The following is a 26,610-nucleotide window of genomic DNA, read 5'->3' as shown; positions in this document are numbered from 1 at the left end:
GTAACACTGCTTCACTGCTCCTGAAGCTTCCCCCTGCAGATGGGGACCATGCTCTTGAACCCAGGTCCTTGTACATTGTAGCATGTGTGCTGTACTGGGAATACCATCAACAGTTCCCTGTTTGTTTTTTGGGGGGAGGGAGGGGAAAGAGATAGAAAGGAAAGAGAGGGAGGGGGGAAGGAGGAGAGAGAGAGAGAGAGAGAGAGAGAGAGAGCGAGAACCAGAGCACTGCTCTGGCATATTCGATGCCAGAGGTCGAACTTGGAACCTCATACTCACAGAAAAGATGTTCTACCTGCTACAGCACATGCTCATCTCCAGGCCTATCTGAGTCTTCCTCTCTATGGATGTTGCCAGGCTCTCTCTTAGAGACTCCAAGGAGGCAGGGAGGCTGACAGTGTCCTGGAGAGTGGTGGGTCAGGTGGTTTGATTGAAGGGAGGAGGAACAGATCAGATGACCTTGACCACAGTCTTGACCTGGAGCATTGGTGTCGGCTGAAGCAGGACCACTGAGCATGCTATTTTTTAAAAAAAAAACAAAAACATCTGATTGAGAGCCAGGGAGATAGCATAATGGTTACGCAAACACTCTTTATGCCTGAGACTCCAAGGTCCCAGATTCAATCCCCAGCTCCACTATCAGCTCAAGTTGAGTAGTAATCTAGTAAAAATACAAAATATTACTATGACTACAACTACAACAACTACTACTACTGCCAACAACAACAATAACAATAATAATAATATAATTGGGTAATTACAGAGAGAAATTGAGAGGGAGAAAGGGAGATAGAGAGGAGATAGACCAAAAGACACCTGCAACACTGTTCCACTGCTCATGAAACATCCCCTCCGCAGGTGGAGGCTTGGTGCATTCAACCAACTGCACCATTGCCTGCACCCCCCCCATGTTTTTAAGAAGAAACAATGTTGAGTTTTCATTGTATACAAACACTCTATGAGTGGAAAAACACTGGAAGAAGTGGGTGAGGGACTGGAGAAACTCAAATGGGTGACTCCTAGGCCTGGAAATATATATCTGGGAGTCGGGCAGTAGCGCAGAGGGTTAAGTGCAAGAACCGATATAAGGATCCCAGTTGGAGGCCCCAGCTCCCCACCTGCAGGGGAGTCACTTCACAGGCAGTGAAGCAGGTCTGCAGGTGTCTATCTTTCTCTCCCCTTTAAAAAAAAAGAAAGAAAATATATGTCTCTGTGAATGCACAACACACATACATAAGTCTGGACACAAACACTGGCCCCAACTTGTGGGTATGGGGAGAATCCATCCAGCCCACCACTGGGCACTTCAAGGCCAAGCAAACAGAGCGATAAGAGCAAAGCCAGGAGGAATGTCTGAGCACACATGGCTCCTGGACAGCTGGGAGAGACCCAGCCAATCTGAGTTACTTGTCACATGGGCTCAAAACTCATTCTAAAATAGCTTGCTAGCCCCAGAGGACTTTGAAAAGAAAGAGTGGGGTGTCCATTATAGTCACTCAAGTTTAGCTGCCAGTCTGGCTAGATCAGTGGGTAGACTATGAGGATCTTCAAGTGACTTGAGTCCCACCTGCTCCAAGAGGAAGAAGGGGAAGCTCTGGGGGCCAGGTGGTGACACACCTGTTTAAGCACACACCTTGCAGTCTTCAAGGACCCAGGTTTGAACCCCTGGTCCCCAAGTCAAGGTGGAAATTTTCATGAGTGGTGAAGCAGGGCTGCTGGTGTCTCTCTGACTCTTTCCCTCTCTATCTCCCCTCCCCTCTCAATTTCTCTCTGCCTCTATCCAGTAACAAATAAATGAATAAGAAAATGATTTTTAAGAGAAAGAAAGAGAAAAAAGGAGAGAAAGAAAGAGAGAAGGGAAGCTCAGTGAGACACAGGGCAGCACTGGCCCCTGTTCTCCTGTGCCTCATGAGAGCTGGACAGCGGAGCTCTGGAAGGAGGTACCCCAGCTCCCCAAAGAATAGGTCCTCTCTAGCAGCAGTATTTCATTTCATCAACAGGGTTATTGCCGAGGCCTGGTGTCTGCGTGGCAGCTCAACTGCTCCCTGAGGCCATTTTTTTTTTCTTTTTCTTCACCAGAGAGGCAGAGAGAAGGAAGACACCTGCAGCACAGCTCTCCTGCTCATGAAGCTCCCCTCACATAGATGGGGACCGGGAGCTCAGACCTGGCTCACTATCTCCAAGGCAATCTCTACGCCACTTCTGTGGCAGTCCCTCCTGTGAAATTCATCCTTTTGCCAAAGACACATCGTGTGAGTGTTTCCGCACATGGCAAAGCAGCACACTACGCAAGTGAGTTATTTCATAAGCCTTTACATTTTATTTTGTTTGAAAAAAATAAAAATAAATAAATAAAATAAAACAAAGTAAAATTTAAAGGCTTATGAAAGAGCTCACTTGCCTAGCGTGCTGCTTTCCATGTGTGTGACCCAAGTTCACACCCAGTCTCCACCACACTGAAGGAAGCTTTGGTACTATGGTCTTTCTCTCCTCTCTCTGCCTTTCTGCCTCTTTGTCTTTATCAAAAATAAAAATATTTTTTAATGGAGAGTACACCTTATTCCCGAGGACCTGGGTTCAAGTCTCCCAGCCCCACCTGAAGAGGAGGAAGCTTCAAAAGGAGTAAAGCAGCGCTGCAGATGTCTGTCTGTCTCTTCCATTCTATGTCCTCTTTCCCTCTTGGTTTGTTTCTTTCTTTCTTTTTCAATATCTTTATTCATTTATTGGATAGAGACAGCCATAAATCAAGAGAAACAGAGAGACAGGGAGATACCTGAAACCCTGCAGGTGGGGGCTGGGGGCTCAAACTTGGATCCTTGTGCACTGTAACATGTGTGCTCAACCAAATGTACCACCACCCGGCCCCAATTTGTGTCTTTCTCCATTTAAGAAAGGAGTGAAAAATATATATATATAGCCACTGGGAGCAGTGAATTCACTGTGTGGGCACCAGACCCTAGCAATAACTCTAGTGGAGCACACACCTGGTTGAGTACACACACTGTTGTGCACAAGGACCTAGTTCAAGCCCCTGGTTTCCATCTGCATCAGGGAAGCTTCAGAAGCAGTGAAGCAGTGCTGCAGGTAACTCTCTCTCTCTCTCTCTCTCCATATATATATCTGTTCCCTCTCAATTTCTCTCTGTCTCTATCCTAAATTAAAAAAAAATTCAATCCCAGGCATCACATGAGATTCTCTGGTTCTTACTCTTATTAATAAACAAATACTTAAAATTTTTATTAGTAATTCGATAATGATTAACAAGATTGTAAGATAACAGCTCCATACAGTTCCCAATACAAAAGTTCTATATCCCATTCCCTCCATTGGAAGCTTCCCTATTGTTTACCCCTCTGGGTGTATGAACCAAAATTCTTTATGGGATACAGAAAGTGGAAGGTGTGGCTTCTGTAATTACTTCTCTGTTATAGCAGGCATTGGCAGGTTGATCCACACTCCCAACCAATAATCAAATGCTTTAAAAATAATAATAATAATAATAATAACAAGGGTAGGGGCTGGAGAGGCAGCTCAGAGGAAAGAGCACATGCTTCACATCCATGAAGGTCCAGGTTTGATCCCTGGCACTGCCTACACCAGACCAAAGCAGTGCTCTAGAGTCTTCTCTCTCTTCTTTCTCTTTCACATAATAAATATCCCCCCTCTATGCCCATCTTCACAAGTGGTGAAGCAGCACTGAAGGTGTTTCTCTCTCTTCATCTCTATCTCCTTTCCCCCCTCAATTCTCTCTGTCCTATCAAGTGTAATGGAATGAAAAGATAATAATAAAATAAAAAATTTTATTTTATTTTTCAGCATGAAAAAGCTGACACCTGCTACGATATGGATTTGTCTGACATTTCATAAACTGGGAATCATATAAAAAAAGGTGACTTGCAATTGGTATCTTTCATGTAGCGTAACATTTTTGAGACCATTCAAATGTGTGTGTTAATTATTTAGTATCTATTAGATAGAGACATAACTGGAACCAGAAAAGACCTAGAATTGCCAAAACAATCTTGAGAAAAAAGAACAGAACCGGAGGCATCACACTGCCAGATCTCAAACTATATTATAGGGCCATTGTCATCAAAACTGCTTGGTACTAGAACATGAACAGACACACTGACCAGTGGAATAGAATTGAGAGCCCAGAAATGAGGCCCCACACCTATGGACATCTAATCTTTGACAAAGGGGCCCAGGCTATTACATGGGGAAAGCAGAGTCTCTTCAACAAATGGTGTTGGAAACAATGGGTTGAAACATGCAGAAGAATGAAGCTGAATCACTGTATTTCACCAAATACAAAAGTAAATTCCAAGTGGATCAAGGACTTGGATGTTAGACCAGAAACTATCAGATACTTAGAGGAAAATATTGGAAGAACTTTTTTCTGCATAAATTTTAAAGACATTTTCAATGAAACGAATCCAATTACAAGGAAGACTAAGGCAAGTATAAACCTATGGGACTACATCAAATTAAAAAGCTTCTTCACAGCAAAAGAAACCACTACCCAAATCAAGAGACCCCTCACAGAATGGGAGAAGATCTTTACATGCCATACATCAGATAAGAGTTTAATAACCAACATATATAAAGAGCTTACCAGACTCAACAACAAGACAACAAATAACCCCATCCAAAAATGGGGGGAGGAATTGGACAGAATATTCACCACAGAAGAGATCCAAAAGGTCGAAAAACACATGAAACAATGCCCCAAGTCTCTGATTGTCAGAGAAATGCAAATCAAGACAACAATGAGATATCACTTCACTCCTGTGAGAATGTCAGACATCAGAAAAGGTAACAGCAGCAAATGCTGGAGAGGGTGTGGGGTCAAAGGAACCCTCCTGCACTGCTGGTGGGAATGTCAATTGGTCCAACCTCTGTGGAGAACAGTCTGGAGAACTCTCAGAAGGCTAGAAATGGACCTACCCTATGACCCTGCAATTCCTCTCCTGGGGATATATCCTAAGGAACCCAACACATCCATCCAAAAAGATCTGTGTACACATATGTTCTTGGCAGCACAATTTGTAATAGCCAAAACCTGGAAGCAACCCAGGTGTCCAACAACAGATGAGTGGCTGAGCAAGTTGTGGTATATATACACAATGGAATACTACTCAGCTGTAAAAAATGGTGACTTCACCGTTTTCAGCCGATCTTGGATGGACCTTGAAAAAATCATGTTGAGTGAAATAAGTCAGAAACAGAAGGATGAATATGGGATGATCTCACTCTCAGGCCGAAGTTGAAAAACAAGATTAGAAAAGAAAACACAAGTCGAACCTGAAATGGAATTGGAGTATTACACCAAAGTAAAAGACTCTGGGGTGGGTGGGTGGGTGGGGAGAATACAGGTCCATGAAAAATGATGAATGAAATAGTGGGGGTTGTATTGCTAAATGGGAATCTGGGGAATGTTATGCATGTAAAAAAAAAAAAGAAGTAGAAAAAAAAAAAGATAGAGACATAAATTGAGACAGAAGAGGGAGCTAGAGAAGGATAGAGATACCTGTGGCACTACTTCACTGCTCATGAAGCTTTCCCACTGCAGGTGAAGACAGGGGACTTGAACCTGGATCCTTGTGCATGGTAACACATGTGCTTAACCAGGTGTGCCATGGCCTGACCCCCCTCAAGTGTTTTATCAAATTCACACCTTCTTCTAGAATTTGATTATTACCTTTTTCTTTATTTGAGAGGACAGAAAGAAGTTAAGAGGGGAAAGGAGATAGAGAGGGAGAGAGAAAGAGACCTGAAGCACTGCTTCATCACTCATGAAGCTGCCTGCAGGTGAGGACCAGGGGCTTGGACCTGGGTCCATGTGCTTGGTAACATGTGTGCTCAACCGGGTATACCGTCACCCTGCCCCACAAATATCTGAATCATTAACTGGCAGAGAAAAGGAGCTGCATTCCTAGGAGCAATCTAGTGACCAGGAGTCTGGTATCCAGAGCAACTAAATATCAGAGCAGCTCAGAGGTCCAGGGCTTTGTTCCCTCTGTGGGAGCAGGTACTAAAGCCTGACAGACACAGAGGGAAGCCCCTGGTGAAAACCCTTCTGGAGTAGAGTCCAGGTGGCGACACATCTGGTTTAGCTTACATAAGAGGACAAAGCACAAGAACCCAAGCAAAGATACTGGTTCAAGCCCCTGGCTCCCCACCTGCAGCGGGGTTATCTCAGAAGTGGTGAAACAGGTTTGCAGATGTCTATCTTTCTCTACCCCTCTCTATCTTCCTCCCTCCTTTCTCAATTTCTTTCTGTCCTATCCAATGTGGAGGGGGAAAAAAATCTCTTCTGGGGCTAGAGAGTTGGCTCATTGGGTAAGATGCCTGCTTTGCCAGGTAAATGGCCCACATTTGAGACCTAGCACCACATGGATAATGCTGCAGCACTAAGGGAAGCTCTTTCTGCCGGTCTCTATGTATCTGGATAAAAACAATTAGCCGTGGGTGGTGAAGTGACACATTCACAAGGTCCTGGACACACACACACACTCACACACACACACACAGTCCTGGAGTTGAAGTCTGGAATGGTCTTCTGGACTTCTCTGCCTGTGGCTCTGAGGCCCCAGGTTCAGCTCCCAGCTATCACCATAAATTAGAGCTGATCAGTGCTCTGGTCTCTCTCTGTATCTCTTTTATTAAAAATAAATAAAGAATTTATTTAAAAAAAAAAAACCACACAGAGATAGAGTCACCTGCCCCTGATCCCAGGCCATAAACCAAAGTCCTCTGGTAAAAAAAAAAAAAAAAAATTCTGATGATGACCCTGGTTTTCCAGTCCCCAGCTTCCTCCAGTCTCCTGCTGGAAGAGGAGCAGATTGGCTGGGGACCAGGCCCTTGGGCCATGTCAGCTGCCTGGAGGCTCCTATCTGGCATTGACGCAGCCAGGGAGAAGATAGAGTTCCAGGGCCCGGCTCTCTATAGGGTCCAGTGACTCAATGACTTGGTAACTACCCAGTGCTTTCTGCCTGCCTGTAGCTGTTTGCTCAGCTCAGACCAGGAAGCCCAGGGCAAGGCCTCTATCACCTCTGCAGAGCTTGACCCTGGGACCTCATCTCCTTGGGGCGAGCTCCTTTGATCTTTCTATCTAAAGAACCTTCATTTCTTGAGCTGGGGGAGGTCATTCTAGTTCCAGCCAGGTATCTGCAGTCACCTCAGACAGCCTGGGGAGAAATTTTCAGAGTGAGAGCAACACTATTGCTTCCTTGGTCTGGTTGGTGCTGGTGAAGGATGGGCACCCAGCCCTGCTTTGCCCTAAGACAACACAGTTACTGTGGTTGTGAGGGTAGGGGGCATTCAAGGTCCTTGGAGGACTTTGATGGGGACTATGTTCTCTCTCAACACTCTGCCACCACTTCCTGACCTCATAGCCACTACCCAGTACCCCACATCCGCCTTCATCATCTCCCATCACACTCACCTCTCGCTTTAGATCCTACCCCCCCACACACACCTGTTTTGTACAGTACTTCTGAGTGGCTGCAGTAATTTCCCATGTGACCAGGTGCCTTGTTATTCATTGGGAGACCACTCAGACCACAGCTGAGAGTTGATGTGAATGGGTGACCCACGGTGGACCCTGAAAGTGTATGGAAACATGACTCAGGATGGGGGTCCCTGGCCAGACCAGAAAGAGTCACTGTGTGATTAGGATTTGGGGGCTGCAGTCACATGATGTCTAAGCTGAGGAAGATGTGAGGGACTGAAGACTGAGAGCAGTCACATGGCTGGAGATTCAGTCACACTTATTTATTTATTTTTGATATAAACAGAAAGAAATTGAGAGGGTAATGGGAATAGACAAGGAGAGAACAAGAGAGGCACCTTCAGCACTGCTTCACTCTTCACGAAGCCTCCCCACAGCAGGTAAGAACTGGGGACTTGAACATGGCATCCTCGTGCATGGTAATATGTATGCTCTACTGAGTGTGCCACTGCCTACCTGGACACGATGACTGAGCTTTTTGGTTGTATGTGACCACCGTTTACTTCCTGAATTGACATGGCATCGCCCAGGTTGCACCAAGGTTATACACAGGGACCTTCATCATACGTGTGGCCCAAGGTTGACAGAGGGTCATTATGTAGTGTCTGACTGTGTGATGAAATCCCAGTAAAAATCTGGACATGGAAGCCCAGTGAGTTCTCCCTAGCCTCCAAGAAGCTGACTGGGTAGGGGATGACGGGGATAGAGTGGGGAGGAATGGGGGATAATGAATGCCACGATCTAGAGTCTGATGGAAGGTCTGCATCTAGATCCTGCCCTGAATTCCCCTCACATGCTGTCTTTGCTTGCTCATTCTGACTGGTATCTTCTCCTGAAATAAAGCCGCCACATTGAATATTACTCTTTTCTGAATTCTTGGAGTCATTTTAGTGAATCCTTAGACCTGAAGGAGCCTGGGGTCTCCCAAGTATAGTCAGTGGGTCTCAATAGAGCTGTCCTTAAGGTGAAGCCAGACTTGTGATGGATGGCCCTTAGCCTTGAATTTGGCCGACTTCTATCTGTATCCCCTTCCTGCAAGCCCCACCACCCGTCCTACCCCACATAACTTCAGTGTTCCTCTATCTGGTTCTCTGCCACCTGTCTCTTCTCTCTGCTGCATCCTCCAATCTATTACCAGAGACATCTTTCTTTATTTAAATTTTAATTGCCACCAAGGTTATTGCTGGAGCTCAGGCCTGCACAGTGAATCCACTGATTCCGGTGGCCATTCCCCCACTGCCACATACACACTTTCTTTTATCTGATAAGACAGGAAAATTGAGAGAGGAAGGGGGGAATAGAGAGGGAGAGAGAAAGAGGGACGCCTGCAGCACTATCTCACTGCTTGTGAATCTTTGCCCTGCATGATTGAACCCTGGCCCTTGTTCATGGTAACGCATGCATTGTACTGGGTGTACCATCTCCTGATAATTTAATTTTAATTTTGTTGTTGTTGTTACCAGGGTCATTGCTGGATTCAGTGCCTGTACAACCACTTCACTGCTCTGAGCAGTCTTTTTCTGTTTCATTCTTTTTTTTGATAGAGAGCTAGACAGAGGGAAAGAAACACAGAGAGAAGGGGAAACACCTGCAGCCATATTCCACCACTTGGAAAGCTTCCCCCTGGAGGTGGGGAGCCAGGAACCTGAACCCACATCCTTGTACTTGGTAACATGTGCACTCTACCAGCTGTACCACCAGCCCCCAGAGACATCATCTTAAAACTCAAGCTGATCCCTGATTCCTTCCCGCCCACGCACTCCCCAGTCCTTTGCTGGCCTCTGGAACCCCTTGGGGTAAGGTTAAAACTCCTTCACACACACACACACACACACACACACACACACACACACACACACACACACGGTGGGTGACATACCCTCTTGCTGACCTCACTCTGACCTAACTCAACCTCAGATTTCCTTGTGGCCTCCCCACATGCCTGCTCATTTCCTGAATCTTGTCCTAACATACAGATGCTAACACTCCTTTGACCTTTAGAGTTCAGCCCAAGCATCAGTGCTTGTAGAAGCTTCTCACAGACCCTTCCCCTGTGATTCACCAGTGATTCAGGTGCTCCCACTGTCATGCCTGGTCCTTACACGAAGAGCTGGGTCATCTGCTTGCCCTTCTAGAATGGATGTGTTGTCTGTTTATGAGAGGCTTGGGGCACATCTGTCCACCCTGTGGCTTCAACACCCATGGCAACTGGACCCCCTTGAGTACCCAGAACATGCTTGTGGGCTGAATGGATGGATGAGTCACTCAGCATCCAGGGTTTTCACAAACTGGGTCAGCCCCCACCCCCCTTAAAAGCAAGCCTCAAAAATATTTATCACTCGGGTTGACATTGGTCCCTCCTTCGCCCACATGGCAGAAGGTCACTCCTGCCCACGCTGTGTCCCTTCTCAACATGTGCAGACAATCTGCAGCAGAAGACTCACGATGGGGTATTTTGGAACCCTGGCTCCTTCTGTCTAGCTTGGATGCTGGTTGGCTTTGAACATCACTCCAGCAGGGCCCTCGGGGGCTGTGGGATGGTGGTCTGGGCTTTCTAGGGCCACTGAGGGCAGCACCAGGCACCATGTGTTAGGAGTGCTATTTAATTCTTTTTTTTTTTTTTCCTTACTAGGGTTCCCACGGGAGCTTGGTGCCTCCTCAACTCCACCACTTCCAGTGTCTTTAAAAAAAAAAAAAAAAAAAAGATGGTGAAAAACAAAGAGACATGGAAAGGGAGAGAAAGAGGGAAAGAGAGAGAAGGGACACCTGCAGCACTGCTCCACTGGGGCTTTGACCCTGGCTCCTCACACATGGTAACATGTGCACTGTACCAGGTAAGCCACCACCCAGCCCCAGTGTGGCATTTATCTCTTCAAGTTGCAAAGTACCTCATCAGTGAAGTGCCCAACGTGGGGGAATCCTTGCCATCAAAACCCCCCACAGTTCAGAGATCATTGGCCTTTCTTACTCTCTCTTTTTATTTACTCCCTTTTGTTGCCCTTATTGTTTTATTGTTGTAGTTAATATTGTTATTGATGTCATCATTGTTGGATAGGACAGAGAGAAATGGAGAGAGGAGGGGAAGACAGAGAGGGGGAGAGAAAGATAGACACCTGCAGACCTGCCTCACCGCTTCTGAAGTGACTTCCCTGCGGGTGGGGAGTCGGGGGCTCAAACCGGGATCCTTACGCTGGTCCTTGTGCTTTGTGCCACCTGCACTTAATCTGCTGCACTATGGCCCGACTCCCTCATTGACCTTTCTTAGGGAAGGCCAGACTAAAATGTACAACAATAAGATGAATGTGGGAGGAAACAAAGACACTCCCTTGAGTCTTTTCCCTATTAGGGACCCACGGTGCATCTCCTGTGCTCTCTGAATGACCATTCTGACTACCTGGTTTCACTGAAGTCCCAGGCCTACACCCCACACAGCAGCCTCCCTCTGACTCCACAGGAAAAAAATACTGGAAACACTAAGTACAGGACTGGACTCCTGGTCATGGATTCCCTGGGGTGAGAGGTGGGGCAGTGCAGGGTCCTTCCCTGGGGACAGAGATGACCCCTGACCTCACTACTAGGCCCCTAGGCCCCGGAGCAGCCTACATCCAATCCAGCACTCCCCCCCCCAAAGGGGAGTCTTCCTCACACTGGACTCCCCAAAGCTTTTCTCACCAGGGACTGTTGTCTGACCAGCAGCATAGTTTGGCAACAAGTCTTGTTCTCAGAGAAGGCTAGTTCTAGACTTCCCTGGGCCTTTATTTTAATGGCTGGTGCATCTTTCTCTCTTTTTCTTTCTTCCTTCTTCCTTCCTTCCTCTTTCTTTCTTTCTTTCTTTCTTTCTTTCTTTCTTCCTTTTCTTTCTTCCTTACTCTTTTCCTTTTTTAAACAAACAAATACACCTTTGTAGGCAGTTTTATTATTTTTTTTTGTAGGTGATTTCTTAAAAACACAATCAATTTCTAAATCTTGTTACATAAGCAAACATATTCTGTACTCACTCTTGAAAAGAGAGATGGGTGAGATAAACCAGAAAGAGAAGGATGAATATGGGATGATCTCACTCATAGACCGAAGTTGAAAAATAAGAAGGGAAAACACAGAGCAGACCTTGGACTGGGTCTGGTGTCTGCACCACAGTAAGACTCTGGGTGGGGGTGGGGGGATCTAGGTCCTGGAACATGAGCCAGAGGAGGACCTAGAGGTGGTTAGACTATTATGCAGAAAACTGAGAAATGTTACACATGTACAAATGCACTTTACAGTTGACTGCAAACCATCAATACCCTTCATAAAGGAGGGGGGGCTGGATAGTGGCACACTCAGTAGAGTGTAGATGTTACAATGCACAACGACAGGGGCTAAGCAGTGCGCGGCAGGTTAAGCACACCGGGCACAACGTGCAAGGACTCAGATTCAAAGCCCTAGTCCCCACCTGTAGGGGAGGAGCCTTACCATTCACTTGCTGTGCAGCAAGTGTCTCTCTCCATCTCTGTCTCCCCTTTTCACCTCCGTTTCTCTCTGTCTCTATCTGATAAGTAAATAACTAAAATATTTAAGAGAACAAATAGTTAAGTGATCTTCATCCAAATACCTGTAAGTGACACCTTAAATAACAGGGTTATGTTTAAAGTGTATCAGCAGTCAATCTCTGTATTAACTGGTTTGACACATCCGGTTACTTTAATGAAATCCAACAAATGCTTTGAGAGTTCCGGATTTGAAGGAATCTCACTTAGGCCTGAAAAGATAACATACTGGTCAGGTCACATGCCTAGTCACACTCACCACCCAAGTTTGAATCCCAGCTCTACATGGGAGCTGCTGCAGGACCTGAGGAAGCTCTGGTGCTGTGTTGTCTCTCTTCCTCTTTGCCCACCTCTTGAAAATGGAAAAGCAGAGCAGGAGCAGTGAAACCACACACGCACAGATGCCAGCTACACACACACGAGGGAGAGGTTTAAGAATCACTATGCCTGGGGAGTCGGGCAATAGTGCAGTGGGTTAAGCACATGTGGTGCGAAGCGCAAAGACCGGCATAAGGATCCTGGTTCGAGCCACCGGCTCCCCGCCTGCAGGGGAGTCGTTTCACAGTCGGTGAAGCAGGTCTTCAGGTGCTTATCTTTCACTCCCCCTCTCTGTCTTCCCCTCCTCTCTCCATTTCTCTCTGTCCTATCCAACAATAATGGCATCAATAACAACAACAATAATAACTACAACAACGACAACAACAAAGAATCACTAAGCCAGAGAGCCGGGCAATAGCACAGTGGGTTAAATGCATGTGGCATAAAGCTCAAGGAACAGAGTAATGATCCTGGTTCAAGCCCCCAGCTCCCTACCTGCGGGGAGGGGGGTCCCTTCACAAGTGGTGAAGCAGGTCTGCAGGTATCTATCTTTCTTTCCCCCTCTGTCTTCCTCTCCTCTCTACATTTCTCTATATCTTATCCAACAACAACAGCAATGACAACAAAAATAATAACAACAATGATAAACAACAAGAGTAAGGAAAGGTAAAAAATAGCCTCCAGGAGCAGTGGATTCATAGTGCAGGCACTGAGTCCCAGCGATAACCCTGGAGGCAAAAAAAAAAAAAAATCACGTAAGTGCTTCTTTAGAAATGACAGGAATAAGCAATTAGGCTCTAAAGAAATTAGAAGCAATACAGATAGGAATAAAGGAAAAATGCAAAAAAATGCAAAATTTCATCCCCACTAGTAGAAGACCTGTCTCTTCTTTTTCCTTCTTTTATTTTCTCTTTTAATCTTAATCTTTTTCTTTACTTACTAATTGGATAGAAGTTGTTAAGAAGGGGAAGATAGAGAAGGAGAGAGATCTGCAGCACTGCTTCACCACTCACAAAACTTTCCCTCTGCTGATGGGAACCAGGGGCTTGAACCTGGATCCTTGCACACGGCAACATGTGTACTCAACCAGGTGCGTAGCACCACCATCTAGCCCTCAAGAGCTGCTTCTTTTCTGTTTCGAACTTTCTAAAATTTCTTTCTTTCTTTTTATTGTATTTACTTTATTTTTGAGAGAGATGCAGAGAGAGACAGACACAGAGGCAAATACCAGAGCACTATACAACTCGGGCTTATTGTGGTGTGGGGGACTGAACCTGGGACTTCGGAGTCTCAGGCACGAGAGTCTCTTTGCATAACCATTACTCTATCTGCCCCCGCCCCTAAAATTTCTTTTTAAAAAGACACATTTTTTTTTTGCATAGAAACAGAGAGAAATTGAACAGGAGAGAGAGAGAGTCCTACAGCTCTTCATTGCTCATGAGGCTTCCCCCACCACCTTCCAGACAGGGACCAGGAGCTTGAACCTCAGTCCTTGTGCCTAGGTAACATATGTGCTCTTCCAGATGTACAACCACCTGGCTCTACTTTTTCGTTCCTAAATGCCGACCTGACTTCCCTGGGTAGACGACCTTACCGATGTGTCCTGGAGCCCCGCTTCCCCAGAACCCCGCCCCAGAGACAGGGTGGGAGTACGGATCGATCTGTCAACTGCCATGTTCAGAGGGGAAGCAATTACAGAAACCAGACCTGCCACCTTCTGCACCCCATAATGACCCTGGGTCCATACTCCCAGAGAGATAAAGAATAGGAAAGCTATCAGGGGAGGAGATGGGATACGGAGTTCCAGTGGTGGGAACTGTGTGTAGTTGTACCCCTCTTATCCTATGGTTTTTGTCAGTGTTTCCTTTTTACAAATAAAAAATTAAAAAAATGTGGTCCAGGAGGTGGCGCGGTGGATAAAACATCAGACTCTGAAGCATGAGGTCCTGAGTTCAATCCCTGGCAGCACATGTACCAGAGTAATGTCTGGTTCTTTCTCTCTCTCTCTCTCTCTCCTTCTCTCTTCATGAATAAATAAATAAAATCTTTAAAAAAATAAAAAAATAAAAAAATAAAAAAATTCCAACCGAGTATCCCCAGCCTCTGGCCTCTCTCATACAGACATAAGGTTTTTTCCAGCGAGGGCCGTTTGTTGGCCGCTTGACTTCTCCAGCATGGCCATGTTTGGAGCTTTGCTGGGGTGTCTTCTGCCCCTGGAACACAGGCTGTCTACAGAACACGTGCTGGCCCCTCCAGAGGAAGTCTGCTCCCCAGTCAGAGGCTGCCCAGTGCCTGGTGGCTGACCCCAGCCCTTCCTTCCAGGAAGCCTTTCCTCTCTGACCCTGCCCTGCATGTGGCCTGGGTCAGATGCCTCACTCAGCAGTCACTAGTGGGACCTTCCTCTCTGGAAAGCTGGGGTCTGAGCAGTTCCCTAACCCAGGCCTGATCTGGGCATGAGTTGGATCAAAAGTGACCTTGGCATTCCCTGGAGAGGGCCAATCTGGGACCTGAAAGAGGTGATTTTTAGAATTGTTTTTAAAAGGGGAAGTATTATTGGCCTCAGTGGAAAGTCACTGCCTAGATTTTTGTTATGCTCCTAAGGGAAGGGGGATTTTAACAGAATGGATAAAATCAAAACACACGTACTGTGAGCTGATGGTGAAAACAATATAATGGAAACCATGCTCTCTCCGTTCAGGGAAAATCGAAAGTCATAGATATTGCTGTTACTTCAGGTCCACTAGTTCAAACATGATTTGAAACCATCTTTTAGTCTCTCATCCTCAGGGCATGTTTCTTGTCCTCACAGCTCAAGGTGGCTGCTTCAACTCAGCCATTGTGCTGCAATTCTAGCCATCCGGGAAGACGCAGAAGATGGGAAGGGACATGGGCTCCAGAAGTGGCACCAATCATTTCTGCTCACAGCACCTTGTCTAGGACTCAATGACATGCCACACCTAGCTCCAGGGGCCTGGAGTCTTTTTTTTTTTTTCTTGTAGGCATGGAATGTTTGAGATTTTCACTGGAAGAAGGGGCGAGTAGGCAGTAGGGTATAATAAACATTTCAGAGCAGTATAAAAGGTCCGGCAAATAGTTCACCTGGATAGTGCACTCTTTATCATATGTGTGTGAGCCAGGTTCAAGGATGGCCCCCACTACATTGACAGAAGCTTCAGTGCTGAGGTCTCTTTTGCTCTCTCTCTCTCTTTCTGCATATACAGTCCTACAAACAGCACAGAGGAAGCATCGGCATTGTGGAAGGTACTGGGGAGGAGCTGAAGGGCCCCCCATTTGCCCCTGGTCACTTAAGACTCTTAGACTCTGATTGATAGGTCTTCGAAGACCACATGCCCCCAGTTCCCAGCGTGGGGAGCTGCCCTGTGACTCCATGGCCTCTCTTCTGTTTGAAGTGGGACTGATAGCCACCACCTCCAAGACTTGGGCTGTCTGTCTTCAAACTCACATTCTGCCTGCTGTAAGCTTCTACCCAGTGACAATGAAATATGCAGCAACAGAACTGAGTGTGGGTCTCTACTACATGGGGAGGGTTTTGGGGGTGGAAACACTGAGACTGGGCTCCCCAAACCTCACCAGGATGAGAGTATGCCAAGCACCCCTGAGAGGGAAAAGAGTGGGTTGGTGGCAGGAGTAACCCAAGGTATGGGCAGGAAGGCAGAGACAGGTTTGATTCTCACGAGTTTTCATGCATCTTCTGCAAGGAACCCCTGTCACATGCCCAGGGAAACCAGAATGGAAGCCCAGTGTGGCAGCTCTGTGGCAAATGGGGCAATGAGGCCTGTCTCTCTTACTCAGCTCTTCCATCCAGTCTCCCTTCTAAGTCCTTCCCAGGCCCCCCACATGACTATAGGCAGTGAGGGGAGCACTGTCCTACCGGGTTTAACTTAACAGACCTCACCTTGATGGTAAGGGCTCAAAGGAGGGCGAGGCACCCCCACATCACGAGAGGAGGGGTCCTCAGTCATTTTGGAGCTACAGGCTGCATTAGGCCATGGGCAGGGTGGGCTATGTCTTCCACAGCCTGGGGACCTCCCCTGGTCAAGGGGGGGCTGGCCCACAACCCTGCGGCTTTTTCCATATTTACTCCCCATCTTGCATATTTACTCCCCTTCAAACAATTGAGAGGAAGCACTCTGAGCCCAGCTGTGCAGGATGCACGTGTCTGGGAGGTTTTCCAGGGAGGGAGCCACACCCGTACCCCCAAGGGAGGCAACCAGCGCCCTGCAGGAAGCAATAATCACACTGCAGGCTTCATGGCCACTTCACTGCTTTGCTGATGTCCTTCCTCTGTCAGCCTTGCGGTTGCAGGGTCCCTGAGGTCTGCTCAGCTCTCTAGCATGGGATCTAAGTGGATCCCCCCCCCCCAACACATACATAGCCTGGCTTGAGTCCCATATTTGGATCCCCCTCCCAACACATACATAGCCTGGCTTGAGTCCCATATTTGGATCCCCCACCCAACACATACATAGCCTGGCTTGAGTCCCATATTTGGATCCCCCACCCAACACATACATAGCCTGGCTTGAGTCCCATATTTGGATCCCCCACCCAACACATACATAGCCTGGCTTGAGTCCCATATTTGAGGGATTCAGGCTCCCTCCCACCTGAGTACTCCTCCCTCCAAACAAACACTTGTAGTAATGACCTTTCCTTCCGCCATCCCTGAGAGTTACAGGAAGGGTCACAAAATGCCACCTGGAGGGGGGTATCACTTGGGGAGAGGGGAGAGCAAGATGATCAGTGGTGCCCCTCCTGGGGTCCTTCAAACCAAGTGGCCGGCAGCATGGGTTTGACCAAGTTGCCCAAAGGAGGAACACAGACAGCAACCACAGAAACCCATCACCTGTCCCTCTGGTCTGGAGGCTAGAGATCCAAGGTCAAAGCTGTTGGCAGGGTTGTTCAGTCTGAGACTGCGAGCTGAATCTCGGTGGGCTGGGCAGTAGTGTATCTGGTAGAGTGCACAAGGACCCAAGTTCAACCCACCAGCCCCCACCTATAGGAGGGGAAGCTTCATTAGCAGTGAAGCAGTGCTGCAGGTTGTCTCTCTACCCTTCGCTTCCTCCCTTTTCACTCTCATTTTCTTTCTGCAGATAATGAAAAAAGTAAAAAAAAAAAAGTTTTGTACAACACCCCCCCGTTTCTTTTTCTTCTTTCCTTCCTTCCTTCCTTCCTTCCTTCCTTCCTTCCTTCCTTTCTTTCTTTCTTCTTTTTTTTAATAATTGGACCACCCTTATAGGTGCTGGGGGCTAGCTTCACCAAGTCTCCTTCAAATGTGTCACATTTTGTGCAGTAAAGCTGGTTCGAGTTTTCTCTCCTTTCCCAAAACTACTAGTGAATGTCCATACTTGTCGTTCCACCTGGATGATGGGACTGTACCCACTGAAATCCATCAGGCCCTGAAGGTTCTGGCCCCAGCAGTGATGGGTACAGGCGGGAGTGTGGGGCTGCACAGGTAGGCCGAGGTGGGCAGGAGGCCAGGTGGGTATGCAGGGGGCTCCGGGAGTGTTGGGCAAAGGATCACAGAGGGGATCTGGACCTAAGCTTGATGGGGGGGCAAGGCAGGAGCACTGGGCTCAGGAAGAAGAGGCCGTGGCTGTCCCTTGCCCCCTGACATTGTCAGACTGGCTGTGGACTTGAACCTCTCCTGTTTCCATCAAGCCATGGGAAAGACAGAACCCCAACCCAAAAGTGGGGTACAAAAAGGTAGGGTGCAGCTGTAAGAAATACTGACAATTGTGGAGGCATCTTTGGGACTGGGCAATGGGAAGATGCTGAAAGAAAGTTAGGGTGAGTTAACAGTATGGAAGATATTTTTAATTTATTTATCTATTTATTTTATTTAAAAAAATTTTATTTATTTATTCCCTTTTGTTGCCCTTGTTGTTTTATTGTTATAGTTATTATTGTTGTTGTTATTGATGCTGTTGTGTTGGATAGGACAGAGAGAAATGGAGAGAGGAGGGGAAGACAGAGAAGGGGAGAGAAAGACAGACACCTGCAGACCTGCTTCATCGCTTGTGAAGTGACTCCCCTGCAGGTGGGGAGCCCGGGGCTCGAACCGGGATCCTTACTCCTGTCCTTGCGCTTTGTGCCATGTGCGCTTAACCCGCTGTGCTACCAACCGACTCCCTAAATTTATTTATTTTAATGAAAGAGAGAGAGAGAGAGAGATACAGAGAAGGAGACCAGAGCACTGCTCAGCTCTGGCTTATGGTGGTGTGTGGAATTGAACTTGGAACTTTGGAGCCTCAGGCATGAGGGTCTCTTTGCATAACCATTATGCTGTCTATCCCATCTTTATTTTATTTTTTATTAGTGATTTAATATTGATTTACTAAACATGAGTTTTTCTTTTTTTATTTTATTTTGCAAAACCATTATGCTGTCTCCCCAGCCCCAACAGTATGGCAGATAAGTATGGTCCTGGTGAGGGCTCAGAAAGAAAGGAGAGGATAACAGGCCAAGTCCGAGTCTTCTAGAATATAGTGAGTGATCCTGAACAGAACATTGGTAGAAATAGGGTTGGTGAAAGCCAGTTTGGTGAGGTTTCAGACAGAAATGGGCAAACGTGGTTCTTGTTATAAAGCAAGAAAGACCTCAGCTGAGGGGGTTGGGAAATGACTCAAATGAAAACCATCCGCCTTTCATGCGTGAGACCTGGGTTCTACCTCAGCACCAATAAAAACAAGAAAGACAAACACAAATAAAATGCCATACATGAGAGAACAGTGCTCTGGTCTCTCACACAATAGAAAGGACTAACCAGGAAAATATATTTTTTAACCTGGCATATGGTTTTGCTTATATGTGGACTATAAATGATTAAAGCATATGAACTTGCCAAAAAAAAAAAGCATCCACAATATCTCTCAGACTTTATGAGAACTGCAGTGGTGATGGTGGGTGAGAAGAGGGTGGGGAATATGAAGGATGTTGGTGGTGGATGTGGTGTGAAACTATACCCCTGATACCTCTTCTATTTTATTTCAACTTATTTGTTATTCATTTATTTATTTTGGATAGAGACAAAGAGAAATTGAGGGGAAGAAGGAGATAGAGAGAGACGCCTGTAGCACTGCTTGTGAAGGAGATAGAGAGAGACGCCTGTAGCACTGCTTGTGAAGCTTCCTCTCTGCAGATGGGAGACCAGGGTCCTTGAGCGCCGGAATGTGTCTGCTCGGCCAGGTGCGCCGTCGCCCAAACCCCCTCGGCTGAAATCCTAAGAATTTTGTAAACCAGCATCAGATCGCTAGTGAGCTTAGCTGGACTGTGCCCATGTTCTGCTGTGTCTTGGAAGATGTGTGCACAATAGATTTGGATATTTAGCTGAGCAGATGTCTGAGCAGTGTTGAAGGGACAGTCTGGGCCTGTCTAGCTGCTGGACAAAAATGCAAAAAGAGATAAATTATTTGAATCTTGGATTATTAAGCAAAAAAAAAAAAAAGATTTAAGATTTGGAATAGTCTCAGCTTATTTGTGTTGTAAAAATAAATAAACAAATAAATAAATACATAAATGGGTGTCACTGAAAAAGAACATTAAGGAAGGAGTGGACTAAAACAGAAATGAAGGGGCCAGGTGGTGGTGCACCTGGTTAAATGACCTCACTGTGAAGCAGAAAGTAAGACAAAATTTGGTTCGTACCATTGCATGTGCCAGAGTGATGCTCTAGTTTCTCTTTCCTCTTCTTTCTCTGGTGGCAGAAGTTTAACAGGAAGAGTATGTGCTTGATATGTGTGAGGCTCCAGGTTCAATCCCTAGTTCCACTGTTCATGGTAGCATTCTTTTTACTAGTCAAGAGATGGATACAACCAGTCGTGTGCAGGAACAGTTGAAGGAATAAACAAAACGTGGCATTATAAAAAGTATGTTAGGGGCCTGATGGTGGCACACCTAATTGAGTGCACATGCTACAATGCCGAAGGACCCAGGTTCAAGCCCCCAGTCCCCACCTATAGGGGGACTTACAGTGGTCCCCCTTCATGAGTGGTGAAGCAGGGTTACAAGTGTCTCTCTGTCTCTTTCCCTCTCTATCATGCCCTTCCCTCTCAAATTCTGGCTGAGTCTATCCAATACATAAATAAAGACAATTAAAAAATTAAGTAAGATTTTGTTTATTAATTAATGGAAGAGAGGGAGAACCAGAGAATCTCTCTGGCACATGCAGTGCTGGAGATTGAAGTCAGGATCTCATGCTTGAGAGTCCAACACTTTATCCACTGTGCCATCTCCAGTGCTGCACAAAACAGGGTATTTGCATGAAATGAAACATTGCTCAGCCATACCGAGGGATGGGTGTCACTTCCTAATATGTGCTAGTAACACAAGATGGAAGTTTGAAAACATTATGGCAAGTGAATGAGGCCAAAAACAGTAGCAAATATTGTATGATTCCACTTAATTGAGGCATCTCAAATTCTGAGATGCAGAGATGGAAAGTAGACTCACCAAAGTCTAAGAGGAAGGGGTATCTGGAACGAGTGTTTAATGACAGCAGAGAATTCTTATTTAGGTGAAGGGCAAGTGCCTGCAATGGATGGCAGTGATGATTGCCCAGAAATGAATATGCTAAACCTGAGGAGACAGCATAATGGTGATGCAAAAGACTTTTTAAAAAAATATTTTATTTATTTATTTTCTCTTTTGTTGTCCTTGTTGTTTTTTGTTGTTGTTGTAGTTATTATTGTTATTGATGTTGTCATTGTTAGATAGGACAGAGAGAAATGGAGAGAGGAGGGGAAGACAGAGAGGGGGAGAGAAAGACAGACACCTGCAGACCTGCTTCACCACTTGTGAAGCGACTCCCCTGCAGGTGGGGAGCCAGGGGCTCGAATCAGGATCCTTATGCCGACCTTGTGCTTTGCGCCACCTGCGCTTAACCCTCTGAGCTACAGCCCAACTCCCGCAAAAAGACTTTTATGCCTGAGCCACCAAAGGTCCCAATTTTAATCCTAGCCACCATCAGAAGCCAGGACTGAGCAGTGGTCTGGTAAAAACAAAACGAATGAATGAATGAATGAATGAATTAATTAATTAATTAATTAATGAGTGAGCTTAATTAAGGCAATTGAACTACGTGCTTCAAAAGAACAGTTGCAGCTGGGAAAATAGCTCAACTGGCAGAACATCTGACTCTCGTGCCTGAGGTGCCCAGTTTGATCCCTGGTATTGCATATACCTGAGCGCAGCTCTGGATCTCCTGTCTATCTCCATCTTTCTCTACCTCCATCTCTTTCTCCTTTCTGCCTCATATGAAACTCTTTTATGTAATAATGACAAAAAAAAAAAAAAGAAAACCAGTCATAATAGCAGAAACACACACACACACACACACACACACACACACACCCTCCATGAAAGAGCCAGGGAATGTCTTGTCCGTCTAAAAAAATGGCATTTTCACTTCAGCAGACTGAAACTGATCCTGACCTGGGAAAGTCTTGGGGTTGAGGGAGCATAAAGCTGGTCCAGGGGCTCCCCACATACCCCTCCTTCAGGAGCTGGCTTCCTTGCAAGAGCAGAGAAGCGGAGGTGAGGAGAGCTGAGCCATCTACCGGAAGTGCGCATCCGAGCAGGCCCTCCATGCCTGGCAACCTCAAAGGAAATGAGTGTCATTTTTTTTAGACTCCCATGTAACCTAGACACTCAGCTGGGACTCTGTTTCCTATTTCAACTTTCCCAAACAGTTGTTTGTAGAGACCTTCATAAACACATGTCTGGGGGAAGGAACCAGAAGGAAGAAGGCTTCTCCAGGTTCAGTTCCCTGGGTCACCAGTGCTCCTCAAGCGATTTTCCAGGAAGACCTGAGGCGGAGGATGGTTGACAGGAAGTGTGTGTGTGTGTGTGTGTGTGTGTGTGTGTGTGTGTGTGTGTGTGTGTGTGTGTGATGGGAGGGTGTGTGTGTGTGTGTGTGTGTGTGTGATGGGAGGGTGTGTGTGTGTGTGTGTGTGTGTGTGTGTCAAAAGCCAGACTCTGGATCTGACTTCAGGGAGCTGTGTGTAGAGCCTTTTCCAGATCGGTGGGCCTCAACTCCAAAGCCTGGCAGGCCCCAGGGCTCCGAGTGGTAGGTAGTTGGCTGCTCCTATTTACATTGACTCTGGCCTTGGACTTCTCCACGGCTTTTCCGTAGAGACCTAGAAACAAACATGTAAGCACAACTGTTGCCAGCAGAGCCCTCCATGGAGCTGGCAAAGGAAGCTGGGAGTCTGCAATGATGGAGATAGGGGACTGGGAGGTGACACAGCAGACAGAATGAAGTCTATGCATGTGTGCGGCTCCAGGTTTAATGCCTGCCATTGGATATGGCCAAGAAATACTTTGATCTCTCTCTCCATTGAGAGACAGAGACAAAGAAAGAGATATCCAAAGGACTCTCATCACAAAGAAAAAATAAACCAAGAGATGAATGTCGGTTAATTGTTCTTTCTGTCACAGAATTTCTGAGGCTAAAGATACAGTGCTATGGGACAGGCTGTGGTACACTCTGTTGAGGACACACATTACTATGTGCAAGGACCTGAATTCAAACTCCCACCCCCAACTGCAGGGGAGGGAAGCTTCATGAATGGCAAAGCAGGTCTGCAGGTGTCTTCTCTCCCCCTCTTTATTTCTCTTTTCAAAAGGAAGGAAGAAAGGGAGGAAAGGAGGGAGGGAGGGAGGGAGGGAGGGAGGGAGGGAGGGAGGGAGGGAAGAAGGAAGGAAGGAAGGGAGGGAGGAAGGAAGGGTTGGAGGGCAGTTAGGGAAAGCAGCACTTCTCCCTAAGGGACCAGAGGCAGGGCCAGATTGGCCAGTGTGTCTGCATCTGCGTGTCCTGCTCCAGCACTCCCTTCCTACCTGCCTGCAAAAAGCCATAAAATGCAGGTAGTGGAAGGGACTATAAAGCTGGAAAGATGAGGAAGCACAGGGCCACCCACCCCCTTTCTCTCTGTCTGTCTGTCTGTCTGTCTGTCTACACACTACATGGCTTGTACTTTCTTCTTCTTTTCTGTCCTTACTTTCTTCCAATAAATACTCATTTCCCTGAAACATGACTGACTCTCTTTGTGATTCTTCGATGTAAAAGTCAGTCTAGATTTTAGTCTTTTTTCTTCTCCTCCTCTCCCTTCTTCTTTCTTCTCCTTTTCTGCCTCCAGGGTTATCACTGGGGCTTGAGAATCCACTGATTCTGGCAGACATTTTTCCCATTTTTATTGGATAGGACAGAGAAAAATTGAGAGAGGAGTGGGAGATAGAAAAATACTTTCAGCCCTGCTTCACCACTTGTGAAGCTACCCCCCCCCCCCCCCCGCAGGTGGGAAGCTGGAGGCTCGAACAGGGATCCTTTCAAGGGTCCTTGTGCTGGGTACTATATGCACTTAACCCAGTGCACCACCACCTGGCCGCATAAGTCAGTCTAGAACCCCATGGAGGGAAGTGGAGAATGGCCCCAGTTAGCTGCTCTCTCCCCTTCAACAGAAAGAAGGAGAGGAGAGGAGAGAAGAGAGAGGAGAAGAGAGGAGAGAGGAAAAAGATCTAGTCCTACCATAGGAGGATGAGGAGCAGTGGCCAGATGGGAGCCCCTGCAATCTCCTCCTCTTGTAACTGGAAGCATCAGGTGCTCAGAGAAGGGGGTTATGCTTGGGGTTCCAAATTGTGAGCCCCTGGTACTGAGAGCCCGAGGACTGAGGCAAGTTGAAACTCTACAAATCACTTGCCATATAGCCTTATCGCCTGGTGGTATTATTTTTTAATAGAAGTGCTTTTTTTCAATCAGTTTTATTTAAAAAATTGAGACTGCGGTATGGGGAGTTTCCACAGTCTCACAGCCATTAGTGTCTCACCCCCATGGGGCCCGTTTGTGAAAATGAACAAGCCACCAGAATGAGGCGTCACGGTCATGTGGGCTCAGACTCCCTCGGTTTTGACCCTTTCCCTGGCCTGGCATCTCGTCCACAACATCCACTGCATGTGACCATCAGGTCTGTCTCTTTAGGCTCTATTTAGCTGCCTGTCTTATCTCTCTAATCAAACTGGGAACTGCTGGGAGGCAGAAGTCTACAGTCGAATCCTCCTCTGTGTCTGAATAGTCTAAGAGAAAGGGCTGGAGTCAAAGCTCCAGTCTGTGTATTTCTTTCTCCCAGAAACATTGAAACACCACAGCAAACTATGCCAGGTCAAATAATAAAAAAACTAGAAAGGGTGGTGTGTGTGTGTGTGTGTGTGCGTGTCTGTGTGTGTGTGTGTGTGTGTGTGTGTGTGTTGGGGTGGGGGGCTTGCCATGTGAACAACCCAGGTTCGAGACCCCAGAACTCCCCATGGGAGTACTCTGGAGAAGCTCTGGTGTTGTGGCATCACTCCCTCTTCCTGTCTCTATGTAAAAAAAGACAGCTAGGAGTGGAGACACTGCACATGAACATGTCCTAGAGATAAAAAAAAAAGAAAAAAGAAAGAAAGAAAGAAAGAAAACAGAAGTAAACAAAAGTAAACAAAAAAAAGTCTGGGTGGGGGAGATAGCATAATGGTTATGCAAAGAGATTTTCATGTCTGAGGCTCCAAAGTCCCAGGTTCAATCCCCTACACCACCAAAAGCTGAGTAGTGCACTGGTTAAAAAAAAAAAAAAAAATTCCCACACAACCACAGGCTGTTTCTGGTGAGATGGGGTTCTGGGGGAATTTTGCCATCCTTATCACAATTTTGTAGTGTTTCATTTCTATAATCTTCTAACTAGGAAATATTAACCGAGGCTGTGGGCTGGCCCTCACGGGGAAAGACACTGCCTCACTGAAGCTCCTGAACTCTAGGGTGGGAGGGGGAGGCTCATTCATTCCCCCAACACAGCAGCAGGCTGGCGCCCTGGCACATGAAGTGGCTGTCAGGTGACCAACAGCGCAAGGTGGGCCCAGAGCACGGTGTGCTGACCTTGTTCTGTCTTCACCCCACTAGTCTCTAGAAAGAGCCAGGTACACATGCAAACACCCCCCCATCTGCCCGTCACACCACTTTCCTACTAAGAAAGTCTGGGCACCCAGGTGTCCCCTCTCCAAAAGTAATGTTGGAATAAGCAGTTCAGAGGAAGGCAGCAAACTGTGGTAGTGGGGGCACAGGAAATTTAAAAGTCTAGGCACTGCCGGGCCTGGGAGATGACTCACCCGGTGGAGCACACACTTTACCATGCATGAGGACCTGGGTTTGAAGCCCCGGCTATCACACGGGGAGAACCTGCATGGGGGAATATGCACGAGCTGTGGAGCAGTGCTGTAGCATCTCTCTTTCTCTCTCTGTTTCTCCCTCTGTATCTCTCACTCTGGATGAAATGAAGGGGAGAAGGAGAGAAGAAGAGGAAGAGAAAGAAGAAGGAAGAAGAAGGAGGAAGAGGGAGAAAAGGAGGAGGAAAGAAGAATTAAAAGGAAGAGGAGGAAGAGGAGGAGGAGGAGGAGGAAGAAGAAGAGGAAGAGGAAGAGGAAGAGAATGAGAAATTCACTGGGAGCAAACATGCAGGTACAGACACCCTGAGAAAACTCCAGTGGTAAAACAAGCAGAATCCCAACAGACAGACTCTGAGTACTGCTTCCTGGGCCAGGGGGCACAGGCTTGGGTGCTGCCCGGGAGCCTGATCTGCCCCACCCTCTGGTGAGGCCTCCACTAATGTTGCACAGATGTTCTACCCTACTGCTCCAAGTTACAGGGCAAGTTATGGGCACTGAGCTTGATGCTCCTTCTTCTGTGCCCTGCTGCCTCCAGCGACCCCTGAGGTCCTAGGGCCATAGCAGGGAAAGCAGAGCGAGGGTCACTCCCTAGGCAGATAGGGGCTGCAGGTAACTAGGGGGATGGAAACCCTTGTGCCACCCATAGGGGGCACTGCCTTTTGGCTCCAGACACTTGGGGCCCTGGGCTGCCTTGGTTTCCAAGTTTTCAAGAGGAACAGAAAAGCCAGAGTTTTGGGTAAAATACCTCCTCAAGTTTTAAACACTGGCAACACACGCAGTTAAACACACAAAGACAAATACATGGTGGAGCAAAACAGACCTGTAGGCTGGCTTGAGGTTGATCCCCACCCAGCCAGCTGCTGTCACTATTTAATTCTGTCTCACCTTGCGGAGCCTGGGGGAAGTGACAAAACACCAGAGATTGCTGCAGAGTGTGGGCTAACTTGGGGGAAAGGGCAGATAGATTTGATCCACGGAGTCCAGGTCAACTGAGAAGGCAGCCTTCCCTGAACATTCTGCATCCAGTGGGGTTTTGACCTCCCA

General features: G+C 46.9%; 1 long non-coding RNA gene across 1 annotated transcript in view; it reads right to left on the bottom strand.

Moving 5' to 3' along the window:
* Nucleotides 1-284: 284 nt before the first annotated feature.
* LOC132537649 (uncharacterized) overlaps nt 285-26,610 on the bottom strand; it is a 32,980-nt gene continuing 6,654 nt past the window's right edge. Inside the window, exons 2-3 of the long non-coding RNA XR_009549109.1 lie at nt 9,576-9,644; nt 285-518 (exon numbers count right to left, since the gene is read on the bottom strand). This is a non-coding gene — a long non-coding RNA (uncharacterized LOC132537649). The remainder of the gene's footprint in view (nt 519-9,575; nt 9,645-26,610) is intronic.

Source organism: Erinaceus europaeus, chromosome 3 (genome assembly GCF_950295315.1).
Source record: "Erinaceus europaeus chromosome 3, mEriEur2.1, whole genome shotgun sequence".
Classification (NCBI taxonomy): Eukaryota; Metazoa; Chordata; class Mammalia; order Eulipotyphla; family Erinaceidae; genus Erinaceus; species Erinaceus europaeus.
The sequence above is the reverse complement of the archived record's forward strand: the minus strand, read 5'-3'. Positions and strand labels throughout refer to the sequence as shown.